Genomic DNA, 9,784 nt, shown 5'->3' with positions numbered 1-9,784 from the left:
TTTCCAGGAAGCACAGTTCCTGCCTACACTATGATAGTCCCAGCAAGCCAGGGTTCCTAAACAGGCCAGTGTCCACACATTGCTTTCTCTTTTAAGGCTACAAACAGTCGTAGTTGCCAGCAGTTATAAGTTACCACACAACTTTGTGTAAGCAAGCACATTTATTCTTAAGGTGAAAGCATTTCAGAGAAAACATTAAAAACAATTAAAGAACCCTCCCCACCCCACACATACTAATAAGCTTACCAGAGATCACTGCCCCAACTCCAGCAAGGGCTTTGGAAGGAGTCAGTCTTTCAAACCCCACAATGGGTTTTTGTGTGGTTACAAATTCATAATAGCCATAGCTCAGAACCAGCACAATCACAAATAGTTCATTTCCTTTATACAGCTTGGGCCTTTGATCTTCAGATTCTGGGAGCAGGTAATCAGCAGACCAAGCATAACTTCAAAAGGCTGGGTTCTTGTGTATCTGGAGGTAGGAATTTGCATTCACCCCCTCCTCAAGAAGATACATACAGTCCTGGCCCACAGTAAAACATAAACCATTCATTTAATACAGTGGACCCCAAAGCTACCTAAACTTCATTCAAAATGGTCTCCCAATGATAAGGCAGTGAATTTCCCTATCTGTCACCTATACCACAGGCGATGAAACTTCACTCATTAAGCCTGCATTAAGCCTAGAAATTTGTTTGATTAAAGCATAACTTGTGCTTGTTTTGCTACTATTTAGATTAGTAATAAAGGCACACCCTCAAAAGGTGAAAATTAGGACTGAATCCAGTGTGTGTATCCTCAGTTTACAGCAGGGTGAAAACTCCACTAGTTTACACATACATTTACCTCCAGCAAGTTTTACTGATTTTCCCCCATGGCTGCTGCCAATCTCTTTTTTACATATGTGCTGGACGAGTTTGCTTTGTCCTCAGAACAGGTCATCTGGTTCCTTGAGGATAACTCAAAGTCCTCTTCAGACTGAATCCTTGAAGGATGTACACAGGGCTGGTTCACGATTTGTGATTGTGGATATTTTTGATTGGAGGAAAATAACTATACCACTCCCTGTGTCACGTCATGCCAATTTTATATATTTCCTAGAAAACAGGAAACATTTTTTAAAAATTAATACATGAAACAAAAAGGTAAACTAGTGTATAAGGGACGGAAGCTCAGTGAAGCAGCAACCCCTGCACAGTTGCTTAACAGATGTGAAAATAAAGTGCCTCTTCTTGGAAAAACTAGTCATGTTTTGATCAACCAATATGTTTATCCTGAAAACATTGTTTATGTAGCAGATTATATTGTTGCCCTTTGGGGTCACCTTAATGTGGTGGAGAGGCCAGCTCATTGTGAGTAGAAACATAAGGAGAAATCTTATAGGTCAGCCAATTTCCTGATAAGAGTCAAATCGCCACACACTTTCACTTAAATAAATAACAAATTCCAAGTCAACATGTGCTTGCTAATTGCTGGCAGTTAGAAAAGGTCACCATGTGATACAGAAAAATACATTTTAAAATTAAATAAACAAGGTAAATCACCTTTCCTTTGCTCTGTGGAGTTCATTTTTTTTTTTTAAGATAGGATTTGGTTTAGGGTTATAGTAGCCTACATAATAGGCAAAATCCTGTTACTTGCATGAAGTAAGCAAGTAGGACTAAACCTAGACTCTAAAGGCCAGATTTTTAAAGGTATTTAGGCACTTAAACATGCAGATAGGTGCCTAGTAGGATTTTCACAGGCACCTACATGCCTAATTCCAATTGCATGTAGTCTAGTGGTTATGAGTCTGAAAATCAAGACAGAAATCCTGTTCCTGCTAGTGACTTACTGTGTGACCTCAGGAAAATCACTTGACTTCTTGGTAACCCAGTCTATTAGTCTACCAGTAATTTGTATCACATTAGCACCAAAAGACTCCAAAACATTGTCCTATTGTGATAAGTACTGTACAAACATAGAGGAAGACGTGGTCTCTGCCCCAAAGAGCTTACATTTTAATTTAAGAAGTGAGTTTAACAAGCAAATGAAGAAAGAAGACCAGGGGAACAGGAACAAGGCATGTGGTTAACAGGGGCGGCTCCAGGAACCAGCGCACCAAGCGCGTGTCTGAGGCGGCAAGCCGCAGGGGGCGGCATGCCGGTCGCCATGAGGGCGGCAGTCAGGCTGCCTTCGGTGGCATGCCTGCGGGAGGTCTGCCGGTCCCGCGGTTTTGGTGGCAATTTGGCAGCGGGTAAGCTGAAGGCGCGGGACTGGCGGACCTCCCACAGGCTCGCCGCCAAATCCGCGTTACCAGCGGACCTCCCACAGGTGCGCCGCTGAACGCCGCCTGACAGCCATGCTTGGGGCAGCAAAATACATAGAGCTGCCCCTGGTGGTTAAACAGAGTAGTGATATATGTAATAAAATAGCCTTATCTTGTTCAACTTTTAAAAAATATGATAAATAAATAGCAACAAAAAAGTAAACTAGGCTTTAGTAATCCCTGATTAAAATGGGTTAACTATGTTTTACAAAAAGAACAGGAGTACTTGTGGCACCTTAGAGACTAACAAATTTATTTCAGCATAAGCTTTCGTGGGCTACAGCTCACTTCTTCAGATGCATAGAGTGGAACACACAGACAGAAGATATTTATACATACAGAGAACATGAAAAGGTGGAAGTACGCATACCAATTGTAAGAGGCTAAGCAATTGAGATGAGCTATCAGTAGCAGCAGAAGAAAAAACTTTGAAGTGATAATCAAGATGACCCATAGAAGGTGTGAGAAGAACTTAACATGGGGGAAAAAAATTTCAATTAGTGTAATGACCCAACCATTCCCAGTCTCTGTTTAGGCCTAAGTTAATTGTGTCTAATTTGCATATTAATTCGAGTTCAGCAGTCTTTCTTTGGAGTCTGTTTTTGAAGCAGTTTTGTTGCAAAACTGACACCTTCAAGTCTGTTACTGAGTGATTAGAGAGGTTGAAGTGTTCTCCCACTGGTTTTTGAATGTTATGATTCCTGATGTCAGATTTGTGTCCATTTATTCTTTTGTGTAAAGACTGTCCAGTTTGGCAATGTACATGGCAGAGGGGCATTGCTGGCACATGATGGCATATATTACATTGGTAGATGTGCAGGTGAACGAGCCCCTGATGGTGTGGCTGACGTGGTTAGGTCCTATGATGGTGTCACTTGAATAGATATGTGGACAGAGTTGGCATCGGGCTTTGTTGCAAGGATAGGTTCCTGGATTAGTGTTTTTGTTGTATGGTGTGCGGTTGCTGGTGAGTATTTGCTTAAGGTTGGGAGGCTGTCTGTAAGCGAGGACTGGTCTGTCTCCCAAGATCTGTGAGAGTGAGGGATCATCTTTCAGGATAGGTTGTAGATCTTTGATGATGCGCTGGAGAGGTTTCAGTTGGGGGCTGTAGGTGACGGCGGTGGTGTTCTGTTATTTTCTTTGTTGGGCCTGTCCTGTAGTAGGTGGCTTCTGGGTACTCTTCTGGCTCTGTCAATCTGTTTTTTCACTTCATCAGGTGGGTATTGTAGTTTTAAGAATGCTTGATAGAGATCTTGTAGGTGTTTATCTCTGTCTGAGGATTGGAGCAAATGTGGTTGTATCTTAGAGCTTGGCTGTAGACAATGGATCGTGTGGTGTGTTCTGGATGGAAGCTGGAGGCATGTAGGTAAGTATAGCGGTCAGTTTCCAGTATAGGGTGGTGTTTATGTGACCATCGCTTATTAGCACAGTAGTGTCTAGGAAATGGTCTGCTTGTGTGGATTGGTCTAGGCTGAGGTTGATGGTGGGATGGAAATTGTTAAAATCATGATGGAATTCATCAAGGGCTTCTTTTCCATGGGTTTTACAGGGGGCTATGAGAGTTAATTACAGTTTTAGTTCTTTGAAATCCTACAGTGAAAGGTATTATTTAAGAAATATTTACAACATTTAAAAAGAATTGCTAGTAACTTGCTATGATTTTTGTTCATCGCATTAATAACAACTCTGCCCTGTGGCAATCCACCTGTGAACTCAGATTGGTAAATGGCAAAATGGTAGAATATTAAAGTAATCTATAAAATTCTACAGCACGGATATTTTTCTCCTTTAAATTATGTAGGGTTGGTTTAAAAATACAATAAATAGGATCTAATTTATCATTACATTCTATTGGTGAAATTCTGATCCTGCTGAAGTAAATGGCAAAACTCCCATTGACTTCAATAGGGTCAGGACTACACCCTATAGGTTTTAAAAATAATGTCTACAGAGACAAATTTCATTTCTCTAGAAACGTATGGATTTCTTCCCAATTAACTGGTAAAGAATTTCCTGTGAGATTCTATTCTTCATCTGTTGCTTAGGAAACTAGCACCAGCGTATGAGTTGCACAAAGAGGAATATTATAATTAATTATAATTCTGCACCATTGCAGACTTTCCTGTCTATAAAATATGTCTGAGCAGTCAAAACATTAGAAAGAAACCAGTAGTGAGCAGTACAGCAGCAGCACATACATGATTGGTTGGAAATTAAGTGAAATGTCACTAGCATGGGGCATGAGAATATCCAATCCTCCTGGAGCAAGAACAAATCATTGCATTGCTTTCCACCTTCATTGCTATACTAATGACAACTACATCACAGTGCAACAGTTTTGCAGCATTTTACTTACATTTCTACCCACCAGGCTGTAGCTGCAGGGACAGTTTGGTAGTGACTGTGCAAATAAGATGTAATTTAAGGACTGCTGTACACACAAACATTCACCATATTAACTAAATATTGTTATGCCAATTTAGACAAATTTGAAATAGGATGTTTATTCTGTAATAAGTGTCTGCACGTTCACTTACCTTCACATGACATAACAAAAGGTGTGACAATGTTGTTTTGGTGCTAGTTTGTGTGCACACCACTAATTAGTATGGACGTGACTATTCTAATGTGTGTGTTAACTCAAAGAATGCTTTGTGTGAATTTAATGTTTCCAGAAGCCTAAACTGGCTCAGACTGAGCTGATCTTTTGCATTTAATAAAAGTGTCTGACAAATCTGCTCCTGAGCACTCATTAAACATTACAGTACCACTCTAGCTTGCTCAGGGCCAGCTCCAGGGTTTTTGCCGCCCCAAGCGGCAAAAAAAAGCTGCGATTGCGATCTGCGGCGGCAAGTCGGTGGAAGGTCCTTCGCTCCAAGGGGGAGTAAGGGACTGTCCGCCGAATAGCTGGATGTGCCGCCCCTCTCCAGAGTGGCCGCCCCAAGCACCTGCTTGGCAAGCTGGTGCCTGGAGCCGGCCCTGAGCTTGCTTTCAGATAACACACGGCACACATGGTGGGGGATTTGCCCATGTGTATCTAGACAAGCATTCCACACATACAGTTTAAATGTTAACTGGTATGCTTTAACTAACATGCAGAAAGCAGTTTGTATGTCACAAACTAGTAACTTAATCAGTGTTTTAATGTAAAAAGGCAATGTGTTATAGTGCACTAAATACAGAGCTAGAGCTGCATTCTAATCCCAGTTCTGTCTATCACTACATGGCGCAGGGCAGTCTCTCTTTATGCAGATCATGCTACACTGAGGCTCAGTCTGCTTCTGTCCTGCATTCTAAGGCTGTATCCCAAGGCAAGGGTGAGAGGAGAAGGAGGGGATGCTCCTTAGGCAGCCATCAGTCCCCAGCCTCTCCTCTCCAACAAGCAGAGATGTCTCTGTAGCTAGGTACTCATATTGCCCTCATTCCTCTATTAGCTGAGCACAACAGCCTGGTGAGGTAGTAAAGTTTTACCCCCATTTTGCAGCCTAGGTTAAGTGATTTACCTAAGGAGACACAGGAAGTCTGCAGCTGGCTTGTCCATTAGACCATCTTTCCCACTCGATTGCTGAAACAGAAAGGAGCAATTCAGGGAGAGGGCAGGGGGAAGACATAGTAGCAGGTCAGGCTGATACCATTTTCATAAGAGGGGAGGAGAGGAAGAGGGAGCAGCTCTAATCAGATGGGCATTTTCTGTTTCATCCTCCCTTCCTGCGAAAATGGTGTCACTCAGCTTGCCAGCTCTCCCCTCTCCCCTTCACTATGTAAACTCTACCACTTCTCTTCCCAGCCAGCTCTGCTCTTTCCTTGGCAGCGGCCTGCTCTTTGATGTAGAGAACGAGGCCTTGAGCTGCCCATGGCAAAGGAGCAGCCAAGGGGCAGCAGGCACATAGAAACAGTCAAGTCTGCAGATAAGGGATAGCCTGTATTGGGAGGCGGGGGGAGCATTAATTGAACTGACGGGAGGGGGGAGTATTAATTGAAATCGAAGTGGGGGGGAGCATTAATTGTATTGAGGGATGGGGGATTGTTATTTCAATTGGAGACACCCTAAACAGGGACCAACAGGAGCTAGTGTAGGGATCTTCTCTCCAAATCCCCCACTGACTAGCTCCCCTCTTCATCATTGACTGATAGCCAGGCTGCTTTGATTGGTTCAGAAAGTGAGAGAACAGCTTTAAAAATGTGTTTTATGGTTAAAATATTATAATCTATTGTTTATGATGCAACAAAATGGAGATGTTCCTCATTTTAGTGACTAGCCATACAGTTTGTTGGCTTGTGTCACACGTTGGCAGGTCTCGAGGTCTGGAGATATGGTGTGGCCTGGGGAAAGTCCCCTTTGCTTCTGTACTTCATTTTTCACACCTGTGCAATAGCGATGATTGTTCACTTACCCCAGGGAGGTTGTGAGGATTTCCATTGGTTAATGTTTGTGTGCCAGTATGGCATTAAATATTTATATAATGGAAGTACCTAGAGGCTTCAAGCAAGCCCCACTGTGCTGCTAGGTCCTCTATAGGCACATATCATGAATGACAGTTCTGGCTCCAAAGGGCAGCACTTCATCCCTCAGTCCTTGCACTAGGCGCAAGTATCCAGGCATAGTGCATGAGATTCTTCAGTGGGAAGCAAAAAGAAACCCTAAGGCTGCATTCACCTTAGGATATAGATATTTAGGCCTGTCTGCAAAGGCCTATACTTTTAAGAATTTAGGTGTATTCTTATCACTTAGCTAGTTATAGAGGTATAAAACAAGAATCAAAATCACAGTCTGCCTGTTTATAGGCCTTTTCTCACTAGGATAGTCTAAGGCCTTGTTCTTAGGCTAAGGCCTTTGGCTAAACAGCAGGGGCAGCCATAAGCTGGGAAGCGAACTGTCACGTCCTCACCAGTCACACTGAAATAAGGCCGTTTTGGGCTGTTAAAAAGGTGATCCAACCTATCACCTCCAGAGAAAGGGAAGAGCCTAGAAGATTTAAAGAAAACTTAGTTTGATAGCATCCTGTCTGGCAAGAACTCACTTATCAATAGCTTGGTTGTGAAATCCTCATTTCTTTGTTGTTCTATCACTGCAGTCCCCATTTCCCTATTGTTTGTCTGTATACTCTCTGTCTGGTTCTGTGATTGTTTGTCTGTTGTATAATTAATTTTGTTAGGTGTAAACCAATTAAGGTGGTGGGATATAATTGGTTAGATAATCATGTTACAATATGTTAGGATTGGTTAGTTAAATTTCAGTAAAATGATTGGTGAAGGTACAGTTAAGCAGAACTCAATTTTTAACTATATCGTCTGCAGTCAATCAGGAATTAACAGGGGGTGGGAATTGGAATCATGTTTTGCTAAGCAGGGAATGGGAACAGGGACACAGGCAAAGCTCTGTGGTGTCAGAGATGGGAAGGGGGACATTGAGGAAGGAAATTGGAATCATTGCTTGCTGGAAGTTCACCCCAATAAACATCTAATTGTTCGCACTTTCGGACTTTGGGTATTGTTGCTCTCTGTTCATGCGAGAAGGACCAGGGAAGTGAGAGGGTGAAGGAATAAGCCATCTAACATCGCCCCAACCTCTGTTCTGCCCTGATTGCCCCAGATGTACTTTCTCTGTCCCCATTCTGTTTCTTCCCAGCTCCCCAATACTATTGCACAGGGATGCAAGGAGAGCCTGTGCTCAGCTAGGCTCCTTTCAAAATCCTACCCCCCTACTCTCTCTGTTTAAAGATACCACATCAGTTTCATTCAGGGAGGATAAAAATCAATGTTTTTTTTTAAATGGATTTTTTTGCTTAAATCAGATATTTCTATTTAAATTAAATTATTTTTTTTTAAAATAACTATTTTAAAATAAAATTTGAATTATGACAACATATGGCAAAGTCAAATGTACTATAGTCTTTATTAAAATAATTTAAATTAAATTTAAAAATATTAAATAGTGCATGGATGCTGCAAAGTTTTAAAGAAAGTCAACTGCACTGCTGAGAGCCACTTGCTTAACATCTGTAACTAGAGTCTATTGAAGTGTTAAACCAGTTTTTGACAGCAGTAGCCTCTGCTGCAGGTGTAGAGAAATATTTTCTTCATTTCAATTTATTCCAGTAGTTCAATTAACTGAACAATTCATTCAAAGTTAAGAAATCTATTTTCTTCTTCCAATCTATCAATAAAAACTAAGTGTGAGATGATGAGATCTATTAGTTCTAAAATCTTAAAGAACATGGGCAGGAACAATTAGTTTAATTCACTAACTACAGGTAATACTTTGTTTAATAAATCAGTTAGTTTTAAATACAAAACATGTTTTTGCAAATCTTTTTTTCTCATGTACCCAGCACGTTTAAGGTAGTTTGGTTTAACTAATAGTATTACAATGAACTAAGATGTTGTTTTTGTGCATTTTAATTGAATTCAAATTTCTAAATACAGCTCAACCACAAAACATTAATCACCATCTAGTAAGTAAGATATGCATTTTCTAACCTCATAAAAATGGAAAAGTTAAGAATCTAGTTCCATTGCAGGTCGGGTCTTTCACAGAGGCAGAGGCAGGGTTTGCTCCAGTAAAATTGTTATTAGTGTGCATTAAGTCTCGCTTCATCTTTTACCTGTCTCTCAAGCCCTGAGCTCAGGTGTTGTGTTACTGCTGCTACAGCTGACAACATCACTAATATCACAAGTAGTATAAAGAATTCAATGAATGCAGCCTGTGAAGTGCCTTAGGTATTCGAATCATGATGTCATTATGAAATCTTACAGGGTAAACACAGTACTCTGGATTCAGATCATGGCAGATAAAATTCTTTTCAATTCACCTTGAAGTTGTTTATTTGTAATGTTTAAGTCTACCCATGGACTGTGCCAGAGTTGAATCCTGCAGTCCAACTGACTTCAGCGGAAGTCTGCCTGCTGAGGGCATGCAGGTCCCTTCATGTGCTGGAATCTTAAAGAGTTTAGGTTAAATGGGAATTTCAATGTGCCTTTTAGCTTAATTTGGTGTCTTGGAGTATCAGAGTAGCAAAAACCAAATAACATGCTGTTAAACAATTAATTTTATAACAGGGACAAGGATAATAGACATACTGTGTGAATCAAGAAAAGTTTGTCATTGAGCGTGTGTACTGCTGGGAGGGGAAGAGCAAATTTTGCCAGGATTCCATACGACATCAAGAGCACTATCGTATATACTAGAAAACAGTTAAGCTCCATCAAGGGCTTATCAGTTACAAATTCCAACATGGAGCAGGCCACTTTGGGGACGTAACAATATAAGAAGCAATATTTATCACTGACCAGGATGTGTTTGAGCACGGTTTTCCTCTGACCTGCTGAAAGTTCCCAGATGCTATGAGGCATGTTCTTTTGCCCACACATGGTACGGACTGTCTGGTTACAAACATCTTGGAGCACCTGGTAATCCATGTCCTCAAGCTTATACCATGATTGTCGTTCTGGGAAACAGATAAAAGACGTTTATAT

General features: G+C 41.2%; 1 long non-coding RNA gene across 1 annotated transcript; it reads right to left on the bottom strand.

Moving 5' to 3' along the window:
• Positions 1-229: 229 nt before the first annotated feature.
• LOC128839733 (uncharacterized) lies at positions 230-8,937 on the bottom strand. The gene is made up of 3 exons (XR_008445514.1): positions 8,789-8,937; positions 5,812-5,873; positions 230-1,097 (listed from the first exon to the last, which is right to left on the bottom strand). It is a non-coding gene; the product is annotated as an uncharacterized LOC128839733 (long non-coding RNA).
• Between the last annotated feature and the right edge of the window lie 847 nt (positions 8,938-9,784).

Source organism: Malaclemys terrapin, chromosome 6, assembly GCF_027887155.1.
Source record: "Malaclemys terrapin pileata isolate rMalTer1 chromosome 6, rMalTer1.hap1, whole genome shotgun sequence".
Classification (NCBI taxonomy): domain Eukaryota; kingdom Metazoa; phylum Chordata; order Testudines; family Emydidae; genus Malaclemys; species Malaclemys terrapin.
The sequence above is the reverse complement of the archived record's forward strand: the minus strand, read 5'-3'. Positions and strand labels throughout refer to the sequence as shown.